Here is a 21,799-nt window from a genome sequence, read left to right on the forward strand (position 1 = left end):
CATGTAAGTGGGTATAAAGAACATTTTATAGAGTTAAATTTAATGTAAAAAGAGAAAAGAAACATGCTTCATGGACCAAAAGGAAGAAAACTTTCTGCTTATCCAGTCAACCAAGGCAAAAACAATTGACGGTGAAAGTTTCTCACACAGCCTATACATCGCCATTAGGGACACACCTATGCAGCAATTTACAGGCAGATGTGAACTTAACTCTGCCTATATCCCAGTCAGCTCAAAGCCGCAAGACATATTACTGCAGAGTCTAACCTAAAATATCAGCTTCACCAGAGTGCTTACTAGGTCCGACCCGGGACTGTACTAACATGGTTTCTAGCTGGTTTGGAGCACAGGCAAAATGGGCTCATGTCTGTGTGAGAATGATCAGCTGAGTGTAACCCAAGATTCAGAAAAAGTACCTCTCATGCTGGAGAACTGCTTATGCCTCTTTGGCATGGCACGGTTAGCAAAGGTAAAAGTAAGGGAGCTACACATCCTTCAACAAATTAAGCCACTCCTGTTTCCTCAGATGTCATTTCTGCCTGGTCCATGCCCGAGTGTGGGATTATAGTTAATGACAGAGAGATCATCTATCCCTGTCATCACCTTGATGAACGTCTCAGCTCTTGGGACGGAAACTGGAGACTGTAAAGATGGTATTAGTCAGGGTTCTTGCTAGTAAACACTAGATTTAGGGTTATATATGTGATGTGCTTGAAAAAAAGGACAAAAGGAGCTTCAGGAATGTTTTTCATCAGAAACAAAAATCATATGAAATATAAACCATACATTCTAATATTAGTCAATGTGAACGCTGCCACCTATACACAAATGTACACATGATACTTAAGACCATCTAAATTAATCAGACCTGGTCCCGGATCACCTATCTATCTGCGTTGCCCAGATGGCAGAAAGCCGGTACAGTCAGCCCTACCTCATCCCTCCCCGGCCCAGCTGGTAAGCACAGAGGACGTGCTGCAGACAGAGCAGAAGTAGGCAGGCGCTCCATGTCCTGTGAACCGCAATCCTTGATCGACAGGTCTGCCAGTGGGACTTGCAGCAGGGGCTGACTATTTAGCAGGGTGGGAAGTGGCTTAGAGCTCTAGCGTTTCTACAGTCCACTACCGTGTCAAAAACAGTTTGAGCTGGCCAGTTATCCGGTCTGTGAACTTTAAGCCCCGGTGTGACACTCTGGAATGACCTCTGGGCCAGGAAGAGCTAACCTGTAAAACAGCACTTTGTGAATTAAACCTGGCATAAGCTCACTGTGCTTTCCTTCTAGGGGATTAGATCTTTACTATGCAAATTCTGACTGTAGACAGGCGCATGAATATATTGGTATAAATCACACTTCAGCACTTACATTGCTAAGAACGGTAAGAGAATATAATACACCAAGCAGATTTATATTCTCCTGGGTAATCCTCCAGGCTTGCCCTTGCTGAAAAGTCAGACCCAGTTTATGTCAGAAGCAGTCAATAATACAGAAAACTAATACATAGAATTGAGTGAGTGTCAACTGCTTAATTCATGCTGGGGGAAGGTAGCTTTTCTTTAGTAACCTCCCCTCCCTGAGAAGGCAGTGCAATATTTTTGCAGCAGGGGAGCAACAGAAATTTCACATTTTAAAGATACAAGTTTTCTAGCTAAGCAAGCATTATCAAAACAAAACAAAAGCAATGGCAACAGATTTCTGACAAGGCTGGCTTGCATATGAAACAAGGTGGGGTTCTTCTCTGAACCTTGAACAGAAACATTATTTTTTCCTCCACAAGAAGCCATCATCACTCTTTCACCAAACGGAAGGTCACACCATCTTTCACAAAAAATTTGCCTGCTCATAATTACCGCCTGCAGTGTACAGACAAATGCAATCTTTTAAAATGCTAACTGTGTTATACTTGTACCCGAGGGATCCAATGGTACAAATGTAATGTGGCCTAACCAGTTTGTCTTAGCAAGACCTTACAGTGCTGATTTGAAACAGCTGAACTAAATCAACAGTTACCTTGAGCCAGAGGCCTTTGGAGAGCAATTAGAGTCAAAGTTTGGGTTTTGAACCCAATATGCCCTGTCAGTCTCAATGATTTGTGTTTGTTGTACTCAGCCTCATTTCCTGCATGAAATACGAGGCTGTATAAAGAGGAAAAATTCCCAAGATTAAAAAATATTTGACCTCAGTGCATTTGCAAGCATGAAAGTACACATGTCTAAATGACCATTTTGGTTTGTAGTACAAAGTTCTATTGATGTTGGCAGGCTGAGTTTCCCTGTCTCAAAGCCACATGAATGGTTTCAAGTTTCAGCCAAAAAATGTTTTCCACATGCTTTAGTGTGGGCCAATTTACACAGCACATTTTGCGGAGACTGTGGCCAAGTGCTTCATAAAGGGCTGCCTTCTTTGGGATCAGGGAAACCACAACAGACACATTGCTAATGCAATCTAATTATCTGCTTGAATATTTTTCCAGATGTATCCAATGTCTAAAAATACTGCAATAAAAAAGGTATTATTTGGCTCCTTGGACTGAAACAGTGGCATAAAGAACCTGCTTGTCTACAGGGAAAGTTATAACAATGTAATGCTGCAACTGCCTTTAAATCAACCAGACAGACAAAACCGAACACCCCGAAGGTAGGCTATTCGACATCTCATGTTTGGAAGTAGCCGCCCAAAGAAAAACATGAATAAAGGGGTGCTTTTTTGCCAAAAGTGCACCTCGTTCTTACAAGGTAATTTCTTCACTTGCAGATCACAATTTGATATTGGGTAGGTTGATCTAATATATAACAAAACATCTTTTCATTAAATGAAAGACGAAGACTTTGGGCAGTGGTATGTGGATAGTTGTGTCATGAGGTATCTTTGGTTTTATTATTAAAGTTCATTACAGGTAGATCATTCAGTATCCCAGTTCCAAATAAACATACAAAACCAAAACAGCTTTTTCCTCCACCAGATCTTCCTAGATAGCCTACTTACTGTCAGTGAGGACTGGTTTCTTTCTTCCTGCTAGTGTTCCTAAAAATCAAAAATTGGCATAGGTTATCCAAACAGACACTGACTATTCAATAGATTTTTCTGGAGTTCTGTGTCTTGAGCTAGGAATGTAAATAAAAATACAGATGTCAGAGTTTCCATCAGGAATAATAGCAGTTTTCATAACCTGCAGTTCCAGAAACACAGACCTATTTGTTCAAATGGTTTTACTTTTGCATTTTATAAAGGATTTATATTAATGACCTTTGTAAAAGAGATCTGCCAATAACATGATTATTACAATCCCTACAAGAGTATTTTATTTTAAGATATAATGAAAAGGCATGTTTAATTTTTTGTTTTAATATTTAACTTTTCCTCAATCTACCACATGAAAATAGCAAATATAAAGCAGTAATTTACCATTTCTTTTCTGAGTATTCTTAATCACAACCATGAAAAAACAGTATGAACAACATCCCTAATTTCCACCAAGAACCGCTAGGGTCAACACTGGTGCCAAGGTAATGTGGCCTTAAACAGGCTGGAGCTGAAGCTGTGGCTGTGAATCTGAACATAATATGAGAAGAATGCTGAAAACCACATGGGAGATAATGACCAAGCAAAATCTGCTTTGGTATTTTTGGAATTTCAGTGTGGCTCTTGAATTATTTGAGCTATTTCCATGCAATTATGTTTGTCAGATGTGTTTTACACGAGGCTGTGGTTATGTGTGTACCCTCAAATACATGCCTCAGAGACACCATTTGCCAGTCTTATGACTTGGCTTACTGGATAAGAAGTGGCAACTGTGGGATAGAGAGATCAGTCCAAAAACATAGCTGCCTAGAGACGTTCCTAGTATTTTAAATCGATGTTTGTACATTTAAAAAGGAAAACAAACCTCATCACGCTGCCTGCCTTCTCTCACCACATTGATTTGCCACAGATCAGCACACTTATTTTTATTTTTACAGAGAAAATTTATGGCTTTGCAAAACAATTTCAAGAATCTGAGAAATAGCAGAATATGGAATCTACTCTTTGCACAAATATTTGCAGTACAATGGCATATTAAATAATACAGAAGACATTTTACTGGTTATGTATAAGCACATTTGACTCCTTTACCCCAATCCAAAGCAATCCAGTGTTATCACGTTGTTAGTCAGTATTCAAAATATGTTTTAAACTGATTATATAGGTTGCAAATATCTTCAATCAGCAGTGCAGTTGAAGAATAACTGACTGAGGTAAAAAAATAAAATCTGTAACTCCCCCTAACTAAAATGAGATTTCACAGAACTGCACAGTACTATCTATATATCACAGGATCACTAAGGTTGGAAAGGACCTTCAAGATCATCAAGTCCAATCATTAACCCAACACCACCCTGTCCCCTAAACCATGTCCACATCCACACATTTTTTGAATAATTCCAGAGATGGCGACTCCACCACCTCCCTGGGCAGCCTGTTCCAATGCTTGACCACTCTCCCAGTAAAGAAGTTTTTCCTAATATCCAATCCAAACCTCCCCTGGCACAACTTCAGGCCATTTCCTTTCGTCCTATCGCTAGTTACTTGCGAGAAGAGACCAACACCCATGTTGCCACAACCCCCTTTCAGGTAGTTGTAGAAAGCGATAAGGTCTCCCCTCAGCCTCCTCTTCTCCAGACTGAACAACCCCAGTTCCCTCAGCCGCTCCTCATAAGACCTGTGCTCCAGACCCCTCATCAGCTTTGCTGCCCTTCTCTGCACACATCCCAGCACCTCCATGTCCTTCTGGTAGTGAGGGGCCCAAAACTGAACACAGGATTCAAGGTGGGGCCTCACCAGTGCCGAGTACAGGGCCACAATCTCTTCCCTACTCCTGCTGGCCACACTGTTTCTGATACAGGCCAGGACGCTGTTGGCCTTCTTGGCCACCTGGGCACACTGATGGCTCATGTTCAGCTGGCTGTCAACCAGCACCCCCAGGTTCTTTTCCGCTGGGCACCTTTCCACCCACTCCTCCCCAAGCCTGTAGCATTGCATGGGGTTGTTGTGACCCAAATGCAGGACCTGGCACTTGGCCTTATTAAATCTCATACAGCTGATCTCGGCCCATCGACCCAGCCTGTCCAGATCCCTCTGCAGAACCCTCCTATCCTCCAGCAGATCAACACTCCCACCTAACTTGGTGTCGTCTGCAAACTTACTGAGGGAGCACTCGATCCCCTCATCCAGATCATCAATAAAGATATTGAACAAGACCGACCCCAGAACTGAACCCTGGGGAACACCGCTTGTGACCAGCCACCAGACAGATTTAATGCCGTTCACCACAACTCTCTGGGCTTGGCCATCCAGCCAGTTCTTTACCCAGGGAAGAGTACACCTGTCTAAATTTCAAAAGTTTCTATTTCAAAAGTTCTGCTATGGTCACACTCCCTTGACAGGATATTTTGTAATTAAATCATCCACACTGTACACCCTAGCACTTTTTGGTCCTTTTCCCAACACTAGGACCAACCTACCAAAGCAAACAGACAGTTCTGCAAGTAATATATACATGCCTATAGCCAAGCTGTACATGAGGCTTGAATCACACAGATTCAAGTGTCATGTGCATAAAATGTTGAGAAAGATTCACGTATTTCTTGTTACTTTCTCTCTTGTGTAAGAATAGCATGATCATTTAATAATGTTCCCATCTAAGTAAGAAACTTTTTAAGGAACAGCTCCCCATGATAATTTTCTGTAGTGAGGAGAGACTACAAGGGGTATTTAATTGGTGCATGTTCCTGGGTAGATAAGAAAATGAGCAATGCACAGATTTTGTGAAAAGATTTAAATATCAAGAAAGTGGTAACCAGGATAAAGGCTGTCCCAGTGTCCCAGTCTACTGAGGTCAGGTGAGTCTCCATAAACATCAGAAAGTTTTGATCATAGACAGTATGAGATCAGCTCCCATCCTTCTAATATTTAGCAGACTACCCAGAAGAACAGTATGCCACATGACCTCAACAAATGCCTGCTACAGAATGTCATCTTTCTACCACTTTCTAAAGTGATATATCAACAAGGTGCTTGAGATTGATACACGCATTTTATGTAACACCACACTATGCTGTATGTATTGCATTGGTCTAAAACCCTAGGTTTCAGCTGTTTTCAGAAGTACACAGGAGTACATTTTGCAATTATTCTACACTAGTCTTGAAACTTTCCAGCAAATGCTAAAAATGCTAAAAGCTAAGCTGCGTACAAAATGTTGTTTTCGTTGCAGCTAAGTTTGATTAGAGGCCACTGCCCATAACTGCGTGTGAAGGATGCTGTTTCCTGAGTTCTGTTAGGTAACCACATATAAAAATTTCTGTCTAGACTGCCTCTGTCAAAATGACCCAGATTTTAAAAACACAATTATTTTAAGTGTTTAAGCTAACCTAGACCTTACTGATAAAATAAGGAGAAGGAGTGACTTCACAGGTATTTATGCTAGTGCATCCAGCAGTGAGATTCATGGGGAGTAACCTTCTAATCTTTCAGCCTGCACCTTCTTCTTCTTCGTTACATGGCCTCATATCCTTTTTTCTTCCTTTCATCACTCGTTCTCCTGCTCCCAAAAACATACTTGCCAGCCTTTCAAAGACGATACAACTTTGCTGTTGCAAACCATGGATGAAATGAGGAATTCTCTCTAACTGTTTCATGAGAGAAGAAAAGGATGGAAAGAGGAAAGGACAACTGGGAGGTCTGAGGAGGCAACAAGGGCAAGGTAGGATATTAGTCTGCAGAAACAATGGGGTAGCATCTCTACAGAAAGTGTATGGCATAACTGTGACCTGTAAGTATTACCATAATATATACATTACACTACTGCTAATAATGTTGACAATGATGAAATATCAGCTCCTTTTTAGTATCCTCTTTTTTCCTCTAATATTTTTATTGATATTCCTTTCTTATTTGTTTGGGTTTTTTTAAGGGGAGGATGTTGTCTCTCAGCTTCTTTTTATCTTTGTCACCTTTGACCTTCCCCTTTACCAACTCTGTTCTCCCAGAGTCTCTATTCTTTTACTTTCTCCCATTTCCAGAAGTTACGGTCTTACTAAAGGCCAGTGGATTTCCACACAACAGCAATGAGCCAGCAAGCAAGAACACAGTAGCAAAGGCCATAAGGGAGTGTTCGGAGTGCATAGGTCTGCCCTTATGTGGTATTACCACACGAGGAAATACATCTTCCATGCAACTGATGGAAAAATTACTATTGCTTTCTCTGGAAGAAGGAAGATAGGCTGTTTAAATAGTTTTTGTTTTTTTCTCTAGACAAATAATATTTCCATAAATCCAGATGCAAGCTCTGGGCTGTCTAGTTAATTGCAAATTTTAATGAAACTGAAAATTTCCCATATAGCACAATACCATGAAGAGTTCTGTCAGTACCACTGGGTATTAGATACTGTTGTGGGAAGTCATTTACCTTTGCTCATTTCCACAGAAAGTTACCCATAAGCAAGAACTATCATATTCAAGTATGATGGGGTTTTTTTAGCATGAAAAAAAAGTGTTTTGGGAAATCAAGAAAAATAGACAATAATTCCAAACCAACTTTCAAAAAATTGTATAGGACATAAAGTCAGTGAATCTGTTAACTTTTCACACTAATTTTCCTGGAGCTGCAAATGTTTCACCTTACATTGCTATTTTTGTGGGTGCCACTGAACATAATACCTCAGTCCACAAAAGTGCTTGCAAACAAATGGAGAAAACCTAAAAGCAAAACATTGTGTTAAATATCCCAATGTCAATATCTTATAGAATTTCCTTTCAGACAACAGGCTGTCAGTCTCTTATTAGAAGAAGATTTGACATGATTTACACAGTTTTGGAAAACCTGTCAAAGAGGAAAGGAACAATTTAAAGCATCACAGAGATAGGCAGAAAGATCTTCAGACTCTTCAAGCTCTTTCTGAGGTAGCACTTGCTGACACAGGCACTCACTTTCCTTTTACACACATATACTTGCAAAAAGCACTGTAGAGGGGTTTGACCTTTGTCAGTCTTTTTTTTTTGTTTCCCCATTCAAAGAAAACTAGTCAAAGAAAGTTATATATTATGTTTTGTGTCAGAAGTAATTCATAGTAATAGTATATAAAAATATTTGGAACTTGCTCATTCTGGAGAAAGTTACCAAGTTCACAGCATTTAGTTGCATCTTAGCAGGGTACATCTGTCATTTCCTTCAAGAGCAGGCCTATGGGTAATCATTTAATCAAAACTACTGCTGTGATTGCTACTCGTACAGAAAATTACGAAGCAGCAGCAGCTTCAAAGCCAAGATTACAAAGATTAAATAGGAACTGCTTTTTGCTAAGTGTTGGGTAAGAATAAATTACAGTGTCCTTAAATTTGAAGGAAATTAGAGAGGGAGAATTATTCATTTGGCCTTACCAGTATTTCCTAATTTTCATTTCCTCTCTTCATACTTACAGTAAATTACAAAATTGAGAATTCATGAAAGAGTGCTTAGTGAGAAAGAGAGAGAAAGTCTAATTTTGATACATGGTCTTACAAGAAGACACTTTGGCCTAACTTTACAACTCCCCTTTAAGTAATGAAGATATTTTATTTTAATCTTATTTTTTTTAATACTAAAAATACACTTTGCACATTATTCTTACAGTGCACCATAAGGACTAAAGTTTGAAAAGACTTTCTTCTTAAAAGACACAGCACTGTACACAGTATATAGCTACATACCGGCAGCTCCAGGTGTAGGGGACAGGAGGGTAAGACACTAGACAGACTGGGCTCCTGATTCATAAACATGCTTATAGGGAAGTAAAGAAAATCTGAAAAGAACGGCAAGCAACTTGTTTCACTTCAACAGACTAAGAACTTGGTCTGATGTCACATTCATTTTGAAACAGCACACTTTAATACAATTAATACAACATCTATTTACCAAAATAATGGGCCTCATTAAAGAGGCTTATTTATATTATCTGTTGACATCATATGTATTACCAAGTGATCTTAATCATTATACAGTCATGTCAATTCCATTGACCTCCCAAATACAGTGCCCAAAGTTTAGGAATGCAATAACAGGGATAGGATGGGACACTGAGGCAACAGAAAAGCATCATACCTGAGGGGTAGCAACACAGGGATGGAAGAGGAGGATACAGAGATATTTGTCAATCCAACTACTTTCCCTATTCAGGCTCCTTCTCACAGAAGTTTGTTATATACTGCTACATGTAGCTCCTATTCTAGGGCTGTCTGAAACAGCTGTGATGATTGCAAAATATGTCTCATTAATCTGTCTCATTACTCTTAGTCTTTTATGTTAAAGCTAACACAAGTATGTAGCAGAACGTAAGTTCAACTGTTATCTTTTATGATAATTCCTTCCTTTCCCTACACCTTATTTTTATCATCTTACTGGAATCATTTAAAGAGACAGATTTAATAAAAGGTAAAATATATCAAGCAGAAGTGCTAAAGACAAAATGTGCAACAGAAAATGTTACTAAGGCTTACTTTACACAAGAGACATACCCAGGTGTACTTTGTTACTAAACCTACCATAATCACAGAATCACAGAATCACAGAATCACTAAAGTTGGAAAGGACCTTCAGGATCATCAAGTCCAACCATTAATCCAGCACCACCATGTTCCCTAAACCATGTCCTGAAGCGCCACATCCACACATTTTTTGAGTAATTCCAGAGATGGCGACTCCACCACAGAATCACAGAATCACAGAATCACTAGGTTGGAAAGGACCTTTAAGATCATCAAGTCCAATCATTAATCCAGAACCACCATGTTCCCTGAACCATGTCCTGAAGCGCCACATCCACACGTTTTTTGAACACTTCCAGGGATGGCGACTCCACCACCTCCCTGGGCAGCCTGTTCCAATGCTTGACCACTCTCCCAGTAAAGAAGTTTTTCCTAATATCCAATCCAAACCTCCCCTGGCACAACTTCAGGCCATTTCCTTTCGTCCTATCGCTAGTTACTTGCAAGAGACCAACACCCATGTTGCCACAACCCCCTTTCAGGTAGTTGTAGAGAGCGATAAGGTCTCCCCTCAGCCTCCTCTTCTCCAGACTGAACAACCCCAGTTCCCTCAGCCGCTCCTCATAAGACTTGTGCTCCAGACCCCTCATCAGCTTTGCTGCCCTTCTCTGCACACATCCCAGCACCTCCATGTCCTTCTGGTAGTGAGGGGCCCAAAACTGAACACAGGATTCAAGGTGCGGCCTCACCAGTGCCGAGTACAGGGCCACAATCTCTTCCCTACTCCTGCTGGCCACACTGCTTCTGATACAGGCCAGGATGCTGTTGGCCTTCTTGGCCACCTGGGCACACTGATGGCTCATGTTCAGCTGGCTGTCAACCAGCACCCCCAGGTTCTTTTCCGCTGGGCACCTTTCCACCCACTCCTCCCCAAGCCTGTAGCATTGCATGGGGTTGTTGTGACCCAAATGCAGGACCTGGCACTTGGCCTTATTAAATGTCGTACAGTTGACCTCAGCCCATCGATCCAGCCTGTCCAGATCCCTCTGCAGAGCCCTCCTGCCCCCCAGCAGATCAACACTCCCACCCAGCTTGGTGTCATCTGCAAACTTACTGAGGGAGCACTCGATCCTCTCATCCAGATCATCAATAATGCAGATAAGTAGAGAGCCTATGGCAGTTTCAAGAAGAAGAAGAAACTAAACTAGCAACAACACTTTCATGCCTCAACCACTATGTCCATGCTTGAAATTCTATTGATAGTAAAATACTGAGGAAAAAAAAAACAACCACACAAAAAACCAAACAGAACAGTTGTGTACTCTTAATCCTCCCTATTCTATCAGCTACAATTCCTTAAGGGTAAAACAGTTCCGTGGCCTAAAACTAATTTGGAACCTTATTTCATATAGAGACTGTACACTCAGACTGCTCTATGCATTTCAGTAAATCCTAATTTTCTTACAGCTCATCCTATGTACCCAATTCTCAGGAATGAATTTCTAGTCTAAATGGAATGCGACTTGCATCACGATAATGAAATATTCATTCAGTTTACTTCAATACCTGCTAATTTCAGAGTAAGTCACTTGCTTTAAACCCATTATTGTATTTTCTTGTAACACACAAGTTCAAATATGACTAGCTCAGGATTACATTGAAGTAGGAAAGCAGTGAATTTGCCTTTATCCTAAAACCCCATAAGGAGGCTTCAACATCAAAAGAAATGCCTAAGTTGATTTGATGCTTGTCATCAACATTCCTCCACAGGATCAAACTAATTTTATGTGGGTTAAATAATACTGACCTCTAATACTCCTTAATCTTTTTGATTTTCCTCCTACACATTAAGAAGTTTACATATAAAGTAACATAAAATATGCTTGTATATAAGTCCATTTGTATTCTTGATTTTTAATAGCCAAGGGGAAAAAGAAATGCCATACAATAAGCCACTGGTGATAGGGTTTTTTTTTTTATTGTGGCTGTTTTCAACACACAAATAATGGGGTTAAAATAATTTACATCTAGAATTCTCATTTTAAAATGCTTAAGAATGTACAGCTATAAAATCTGCTCAAACTTGTTTAATATTCAGGTTGTAAGAAACTGTTGTTTTATTGTTCCCTTACCCCAACATAAAATAACCAATTTAGATGATGCTATATTGACATAATATGAAATAATGCAATGGTGACCATGGTGCAACATACTTATCAATATTAAATAACTAGTCGAGCACATCAAGACGTGTTCTTTCTATATACATTACCTATTTTATGTACGTAACATATTTTGTAATATGTTAGTATACAAAGATATGCCAATATGCTATTTACATATGAACTTAATTAACCTTTAATAGCCACAGCATTCAACATTTCACTTATTTATGACAGCATTTCTGGTCTAGCGGGCAAGGAAAGATTTTAAAGCTTTGGGCACATGAAATACTAACCCCACTTTTAAATATCTGGAAAAAGGTCCACTAACAACAGCTCCTGAAGAGGTGTAAGCAGGTTGTCTTTCACTCTTCATCATTACAGCAGCAATCTACTCAACTCAACACTGCAAAACCAAGAGACTCTTAATTTCCAACGTCCCTGAATGGACAACCACCAACGCACCCCAAAAAGCTGTCATCCTCCCTTCAATCAAACACTTTTTTACCATTACATGAGCCACCAAAGGTCATGCCACAGTTTAAGTAGCCAGTCTCCATTTGTCCCTCCTTCTAACAGCAACAATTCTGCCCTTGGCCAAAGCCACTGCTGGGAAAGGTGAGAGAAGGAGGTGCGACCACTCACTCACTCTCACCACTGAATAAACAGCCCTTCCCTGTTACATCTGGGAGGAGTCAGAAAGTTAGATCACACACCAGAGATCCTCTCCATTCACTACAACATATCCCCAAGAGTTCTATCTTCTCTAATATCTGACTTGTGAGGATACTGCACTTCCAGAAGGCCAAAGATTCACAAAAGTAGGCAATGTTGGGTACAACTTAGGGAACATGACTTCTTTTTTTTTTCCCATAGATTCCATATATATGAAAGGGAGAAAACTTTTTTGCTTCTCCAAAGAGTGATTTACCCTGTAACAATGAGAAAAAGTCTTCAGAGAAACAGAGTCCTGATCCAAAGTTCAGATTCTTGGTGCACAAATTAACTTGCCAACACATTATGAATAAATCAGATGTAAACCAACCTGTTGCAAGTCCACAAAAAAATTCAGCTGTACCACTCTTTCACCTTTCCTTGGCAGATAGCATGACCTCACTGTTCAGAAGAATAACTTGTTAACACATAGGGTTAATGATATGACTGCAATTTCATTTTGGGAGACAAGTTCTACAGCTGGTCCATTTCCTTGTCCTGTTATACTATTCACATGGCCAAAAAGATGGGGAAAATACTAAGAAGTTTGAAGAAGAACTAAAGGAAGACAAATGTTATGATGTGAGGCTTAGAAAATTTCAATTTATTCAGCTCTCAGAATACAGACTGAAAAGTGTCTTGATCACTGTATGTAGGAACTTAAAAAAGGAAAAGATAATTGATGCTTGGAAGTTTTTAACCTTCCTGCCTATGGTGTAATAAGAATCAATGACTGGATAGTGAAGTCAGATAAATCCAATTTTGAAATAATGCATAATTTTCTAACTGTGAGGGGAATTGAACAGAGAAACAGCTAACTATGAAAAGTCAACATGACTTGGAATGTTTTGAGATTAAAATTAAATAGCTTCTAAAATATGCCTTGGTTTAGCTCTGGAAGAATTTTTACATTTAGAAAGTATAAATCAGATACCATATAGTTGTTAGATTTTATGGCTGTCCATGGCTCTCCTAACCCAGGAACCAGTGAGTCAAAGAGTAAATCTTTCATGTTCTAGTGAAAAACAGTTTTTCTTAAACTGTCCTCACCACATAGTAATAATTTTCTGGATGTCTAATAATTTCCCAGTGAAAGATCAAACTGCATTGGTAGGTTGCTGCACAGCATGTGTGACCTAGAAATATTTTCCTCACCACCCTACTCAGAAGTCTTTAGAAATAGCCCACAGTGAAAGCCACTGCCACAACGCTCACTAGTCAATACTAAACAATCATTGTTATCAAACTTCAAGTGGTCACCTGTAGCACCACATGTTTACAATATTCTCAGTTGCGTTCTTTTTCTCCTCATTTTCCTCAGTCATGTAACCCTGCAGTCGTAGGAGATGTTATGGTAAAGGAAATAAACAGTGTCTGTGAGAGAATACAAAAGATCCTTTTTTGAGATACTTGAATATCAGTGCTGCTTGTACCACAGAGTCAGCTTTGGGGTCAAAGGGAAATGTTTCCCATGTTACAAGAAATCTGGATGTCTCTCCCTTCCTTCACAACTGGGAGGATGGTCAGTCTCCTGGTATTGCCTGCACCTTTGCAAGGATCTCAAGCACTGACGACACGAAAATGTCTTCTCACTGTCAGTGGCATGCAGGAAATGTGACAAAAAACATGCACTGTGGCACTTCCACCATTACATGACCTGACACACTTGGGAGTCCAAAGCTGGGAGATTGTCTTCTAGAAGAGTTTTTTGTGTACAGGCACTAACTGACACCCGCCTTGTGAAAAAAGCAACATGTTCTCTTTCTTAGTCTTTGTGACCCAACAAGCTATTTCAGAACGTCATAGATCAAGCCAGCAGATGGATCTAGTATAAAGCAGAACATGCTACGGAGGTGTCACCATGCATGTCTTATGAAGGCATTCAGCCACAGTGTAGTGCTGAAAAGAGAAAGCAAAGGCTAAGCTGCAAAGAAATAGGAAGCCATTGAGAACTCCTGAACCTGGTAAGTTCAATATCATATTTGTTTTGGCAAATGCTACAGCTATCACCAACATAATTTCATTTCCAAAGTAGTTAGACAAAAATTTTTAGATCTACCAGCTGATGTAGCTTTATATAATTTTACTTATTATTAGTTAGATTAACAAATAACTGAAATCTGGGCTCCATGGAAGCAAAAGTTCAAGTCCGAAAGCCACTGGATGTTCTGTCCACAAAGAACCTAATCCCAGTGAGTTTCCATTCTGCTTATTGTCTTTTAAAAAGGAAATTACAGCATAAGGTCTCTCCACAGAGGAATTAAATCCCCAAAACAGCTTTCCCAAAAGCAAATTCTTATGCCCATGTTCTCATTAAACCATTACTAAATTAATTAAACTTCCATTGAGCTGAACTACTCTCTAGTCTGACTTTGAAAAGAGTTTACAATGAGCTCTAAAATGCTTCATGTTGCTTCTAATCATTGATAAATATCCTATTGATAAATATCAGTTGTGCTCCTATTGCATTTCAGTGATGGATGAGTGATGGCCATATTAGTGTTGAAGCTTCTGACGAAAAACAAATACAAATATAAGCTTGTGGTAAAATCAGCAAGACTGATTTCAAGAAGCAAACCATTCCATTTCATATTATGTTTTCTAATATAGGGATGAATTTATCATCATTTTGGTACAAGCATGAAAAATCCATTCCAGTGCTTCATGTAACTCCTCTCCATTAAATAGCTCGTGTGCTTTGTGCCCTTCATGGGCAATTATTTTTTGCACAAAGTTCTCACAGTCTCAGCAACTTTCTCCATAAGTAGCCCAAATGGATTTGTGCCTTTGTGAACAACCTGTAAAACTGTAAACAGTAATCCATCTATCTGATACTTCAATGCTCAGATACTCCAATAAAGTTGCATTGTTAGTATCTTATATTCACAGGAGAGAAGGAAAACATGAACAAGCTTTCTGGGCTGAACCAAGTGGCATTAAATTTGCTTTGTGAAATTTCTGCTTACTTAGTGTGACCTGAATAAGACACACTGAGTTTGGGACACTCCAACCATAGTAGCCTGGTTTGCCCAGTGATAGAATCTATATGTAATAGAAAATAAAAATAGTTTATAACCAACTCTGCACGATGCCTCCATGTCCTTCCTACCTGACGACTTCACAGCAGCAAAAAATTAATAGGCCCAGACCTCCTCGCTCCGAAGCTGCTAATTGTAACTTCCGCTAAAATGTACCAGTCAAGTGCAGTGACCCATCGGCCCATGCCATCATTGCTTTTATCCAAAAGCACATACAAGAACAAATATAGAGTGAACTGAACTTATAATGTGAACAATATTGACTGTGCATTTTGTTCTTCAGACTCTGCATTAAGCCTGTTGCAACGCACTGCCTAATTTGTTCAGCTTCACGTGCCATCGTATTCTACCAAACTGCATATAGCTATCAGATAGTTTTTCAAAACAGTGAAAATGCATATATTGAGAGCAGGAATTGATTCACTTTGCATTCTTCTGAAGGAAATTTTCCATGTAACAGATAGAAACTTTCAAAATAATTGGAATACAATATGTAAGAGAGAGATCTGCTAAACTTATTACTTATTTTGTGAGAGAACACTATCATGATGATGTATCCCATACATGTCAGGTAACGTACTCCAGCTTTTAGTGACTGTAAAAAGGGAATGGTTTGATCCGGCAATGCTGGTTAAAAAAATTCCATAGGCACAAATCCTACGTTCATGTGGAACCCAACCAAACATGGAATATGCTGTTTATTGCAGGAAGCAGAAATCTTCACTACTGCCCACAAACCCACAAGCAATTTATGTAATGCTTGTCACATCACTCTTTTGTCCAAACCACACTGACAGGTCTCCTCATGACAAAATAATAAGCCTACAACGCTTGTTGTAGGAACATAAGCTGTAGGAAGGCTGTCATGTCTGTTGACTACTTCAACATGAGACATAGTTACAGACATATTTTTGAACCAGGTCAGATTCCCTGTCCTTAAACTTTTTTCCCTTTCTGTCAGGTGTTTGAGTGGGTTCAGAAAAACAGATTACATTTCTGCCTTTTCTTGCAGTGGGCAATGTTGGCTGGACTTTGGAAAAAAATGTAGATACAGCGAATATTTTACCCTCTTCCCTATTTCTTAGAGTTCAGCAGTGTAGAATCATAGAACAATTTGGGTTGGAAGGGACTTTTAAAGGTCATCTAGTCCAACCCCCCTGCAATGAGCAGGGACATTTTCAACTAGATCGGGTTGCTCAGAACCATGTCCAACCTGACCTGGAATGTTTCCAGGGATGGGGCATCTACCACCTCTCTGGGCAACCTGTGCCAGGGTTTCACCACCCTTGTTGCAAAAAGTTTCTGCCTTATAGCTAGTCTAAATCTACCCTCTTTTATTTGGAAACCATTACCCCTTGCCCTATTGCTACAGGCCCTGCTAAAAAGTCTGTCCCCATCTTTCTTCTAAGCCCCCTTTACGTACTGGAAGGCCACCATAAGGTCTCCTGGGAGTCTTCTCTTCTCCAGGCTGAACAACCCCGACTCTCTCAGACTTTCTTCATAGGAGAGGTGTTTTCCATCCCTCTGATTATTTTTGTGGCCCTCCTCTGTACTTGCTTCAACTGGCCCATGTCATTCCTGTGCTGAGGGCTCCAGGGCTGGACACAATACCCCAGGTGGGGTCTCACCAGAGTGGTGTAGAGGGGCAGAATCACCTCCCTCATGCTGCTGGCCACGCTGCTTTTGAAGCAACCCAGGGTACGGTTGTTCTTCTGAGCTGTGGGCGCACATTGCTGGCTTATGTCCTGTTTTTCATCCACCAGTACCGTCATGTCCTTTTTGGCAGGGCTGCTCTTCAACCCTTCATCCCCCAGACTGTACTGATACCAGGGGTTGCTGTGACCCAGGTGCAGGACCCTGCACTTGGCCTCCTTGAACCTCATGACATTCACATGGGCCCATTCTTCAAGCTTGTCCAGGTCTCTCTGGACGGCATCCTTTCCCTCAGGTGTGTCAACCGCAGCACTCAGTTTGGTGTCACCTGCAAACTTGCTGAGGGTGCACTTGATCCTACTGTCTATGTCATTGATGAAGGTATTAAATGGTACTGGTCCCATTATGACTCCTGAGGGACAACACTCATCACCAGTGTCCATCTGGACATTGAACCATTGACCACTACCTGCTGGGTGCAACCATCCAACCAATTCCTCATCCATCCAACAGTCCACCTACCAAATCCATACCTCTCCGGTTGAGAAGGAAGGTTGTTGTGGGCAGCCATATCAAAGGCCTTATAGAAATCCAGATAGATGACATTGGTAGCTCTTCCTTTGTCCACTGATGTGGTCACTCCATCATAGAAGGTCACTAGGTTGGTCAGGCAGTGCTTGCCCTTGGTGAAGCCGTGCTGACTATGTCGAATCACCTCCTTGTCCTCCATGTGCCTTGGCATAGCTTCTAGGAAGATCTGTTCCATGATCTTCCCAGGCACAGAGGTGAGGCTGAAATGTCAGTAGGTTCCAGGGTCCTCCTTGCTACCCTTTCTAAAAATGGGTGCAATGTCACCCTTTTTCCAGTCGCGGGCGACTTCACCTGACTGCCATGACTTTTCAAATAGCATGGAGAGTGGCTTGGCAACTACACCAGACAATTCCCTCAAGACTCTGGGGTGCATCTCATCAAGTCCTATACACTTGTGCAAGTTCAGGTTCCCCAGGTGGTCTTGAACCTGATCTTCTCTCACAGTGGGAGGGACTTTGTTCCTCCAGTCCCTGTCTTGTGGTCCATTCCCTCAAGAGGTGCCAGTGAAGACTGAGGAAAGTAAGTCATTGAGTACCTCAGCCTTCTCCTCATCCGTTGTTACCAGTTTGGGAATCATGCTCATTGGGGAGGGTATGCTTTCTTTGACCTTTCTTTTCTGGATGATATACCTGCTGAAGCACTAGTTATTTTTTTCATCCTGTGCCAAGTTCAGCTCCAGCTGCACCGTGGCCTTCCTGACCCCATCCCTACATAAGCAGGCAGTGTCCCTGTTCTGTTCCCAGGACACTTGTCCCTGCTCCCACTGCCTGTGCATTTCCTTCTTGCCTTTTAGTTTGCTCATCAGGTCTCCACTCATCTGTGCTGGTCTCTTGCATTCTTCTCCTGATTTCTTACACGTGGGGATCAAGAGCTCTTGTGCTCTATGGAAAGCGTCCTTAAAGATTTGCCAGCTCTGTTCTGCTCCCTTGTCCCTGTGGGCAGTTTCCCAGGTTGTCCTATTGACTAACTCCTTTAAGAGCTGCACTTTTGCTTTCCTAAAATTTAGGGTTCTGGCTTTACTCTTCAATTGCCCAGTATCCCTCAGAACTGCAAACTCCACGAGAAGCCTACACAGAATCCCATGACAGCTTTCCCTTGTTTATTAACCATAACAAGGTGCAGCATAATACCAGGAATATTAGCAATATGATCAAAAACAACAAAAAAAGTACCCCAAAATGCCCTGTGGTCAAAGCAAAGACCAGCAACAGAGCTATTCAACCTGCTTCGCAATGAGGCAAACTCACTCATGTGAATAACCACATTAAGAAGGCTTCCAGTACCTGAGCTAGGTCAAATATCACAGGGCACATTACTACCCAACCACATAGGCTCTTCCGTTCATAACTTGCAGACAAGCGTGTTCATTGTTACACTCTGAATTCTCAGAGCTGCACAACACTTTCTTTCAGAGCTTCTTCTGTCTTCACAGCAAACATGTGGCTAAAGACATAACAACTTTTTGAAACTGTAGCAGTTAGCCAAACAAACAAGAAAAGAATCAGGAGCTTTAGGTCTCACTGTGACAAGCTATAAACATGAAGTTCCTTTCAAAAGCACCTCCAATCAGTGCCATTCAGCACAAAACATTTCTTACTGAGTGATCTGCCAGGTTTTTTTTCATGGCATATTGATGCCAGCTGCCAATCATTACTGGACATATGCCTCCATGCATCATCAGCAAGCACAGAAGTGAAAAAAAAAAAAAAAAAGAAAGTGAACAAGTGAACCATTTGTTTATATAAAAATAAACAGCATATTTACATTTATTTTTCTGGAAAAGGGAAAGCACATGCCATGTTTGTATATCATCCAAAAACCCACATCAACCTCTTCAAGGGGCACATAAACATATTCTGAATCACAGGTTTCCAGTTTGAGATATGCAAATATCTATAGGAGAAAGTAGGAAAGTATCATAGAACAACAAAAAGAAGCATTTCTTTTAAATGCTACTGCTATATTTCCTTTTCTCCTCATCTCTGGAGTAAAAGAAAAAGAATTAGTTATCATTAAATTATCTCTTTTGCAAATTTCCAGTAGTCATTTTTATATGGTACAACTATGGTCATTATTGTTACCCATCCATCTTACAATTTCAACTAAATCGAGCAATGAAAATTTTATAGTGCATCACTAATTGTGCACCAGACTGGAACTGTTCATACAAATTCCAAGCAATTATAAGGCTTTCTGGGAAACATTGGCAGCAAACACAGGATTAAATGCCTGTAACAGCAAGCCAGATGGGAAACACAAATAAAGAAAATCTCATGGAACTTGATTCTTTTTCCAAACCCTGGTATTATTTAAATTAACCTGGGACTCAAATGCACTCACAACAGATTCAAAATTAGGTCAGTTAGGTGTCATAACTAGATCGTAAGTATTCCAAACGTTCCCTAAACAACCCCCCCAATCAGTTTATACACTATTTAATAATGAACATAGATATAACAAGACAACCATGTATACTATCTGTAAAGTTAAAATATCATAATTCCATGTCATAATTTCATAACACAGAAAAAGTAATATTGTGTTTTTAAATGGGCGATATTTTCTGCTTTCACCACCACTAATGAAATGTAATAGGAAGGGTATTAATCCTTTGAATGTAACAGAAAAAGACCTTGTGGGCTTTTCTGACTTCCTAGCACACAGTAGTGCTTCATCCTCAAGCCACTGCATTCTGCAGACCACCAGACAGGGGAAGCTGTCTGGGCGGTACAAGTGGGTACCACAACTTGAACCTGGATTCAGGGAGGGGACTACCTGTCACAGGGCCTTCCATTGTCTCATCTCTCAGCCTACAGTGTTCGTGAGAAGAAAGGTTAGGGGTGGGTTGTCTGGGAAAGACACATTTTTGAAAGACCTGAATCTAGCAAAATAGTTAATGTCATAGCCTGTCACTTCAATGGGATTGTTTTTTAGTAACAAACTTTCAAAAGTATTTGAAGCCAAACACATGCTAGTGTATGGTTAAAAGAAGATACCACCCAGCATGTGCAATTATCAGCCATCATTAACTTCCTGAACTAATTACATGATACTCCTTATCATCCAGTTCTGGAATTAAACTAATTTCAAACCACAACATTATATAAATCTAAAAAGAGAAGTGGATTTTTTGCCTTTCTACACTCCCAGGCCCTCCTAGGAGCACAGAATGGCCACTAGGAGAGGGCAATTCCAGGCTGAACTCAGAAATAGCAATATGAGTGTCATTGCAACTAACACTGCTTTTAGTATTAGAGCTCCTTTGCCCATAACTATTACCCATAATGAATACCAGTAAGTTACCACTATAAAAGTGTCCAAATACCCCTAATTCCTTGTGAGCACAGCTCTTCCTCAACTGTCCCATAGTCATTATAAGGGAGGACCTTGATTTCTTTACTTGTTAAGAGAAAGGAGAATTTGAAATTTCTTCCACTGAACTTCTTCAGTGGACTGGAGGAAGCAGAGAACAGCTATCATTTAAAAAAAACATTGTATTCACAGAATCACAAAATCACAGCATTACTGAAGTTGGAAAGGACTTTTTGAGATCGTATTCTAACCCCCTTGCTCAAGCAGGGTCACTTATAGCAGGATGATGTTCAGTCAGGTTTTTAATATCTCCATGGAAAGAAACTCCACAACATGTTTGGCAACCTGTGCTAACTTTTGATCATCCTCACAGTAAAAAAGTGGTCAGCTTGCTGTTGACTAGGATCCTGTCCTGGTTTCAGCTGGGATAGAGTTAATTTTCTTCCTAATAGCTGGCATAGTGCTGTGTTTTGGATTTAGTATGGGCATAATGTTGATAACACACCGATGTTTTTATTTGTTGCTAAGTAGTTGTAGTGCTTATACTAAGCCAAGGACTTTTTGGCTCACCATGCTCTGCCAGCAGGGAGGTGCACAAGAAGTTGGGAGAGGGCACAGCCAGGACAGCTGACCCAGACAGGCAAAAAAGATATTCTCTACCATATAACATCATGCTCAGTATATAAAACTGGAGTTGGCCAGGAGGTGGGAATCACTGCTCGGGGATGGGCTATTGATCACTGGGTGGTGAGCAATTGTTGTACTGCTGTCCTATTAAACTGTTTTGATCTCAACATGTGAGGGTTTTTTTCTGATTCTCCCTGCCCATC

The sequence above is a fragment of the Phaethon aethereus genome (genome assembly GCF_964289735.1).
Source record: "Phaethon aethereus genome assembly, chromosome: Z".
In the NCBI taxonomy this organism is placed as follows: Eukaryota; Metazoa; Chordata; class Aves; order Phaethontiformes; family Phaethontidae; genus Phaethon; species Phaethon aethereus.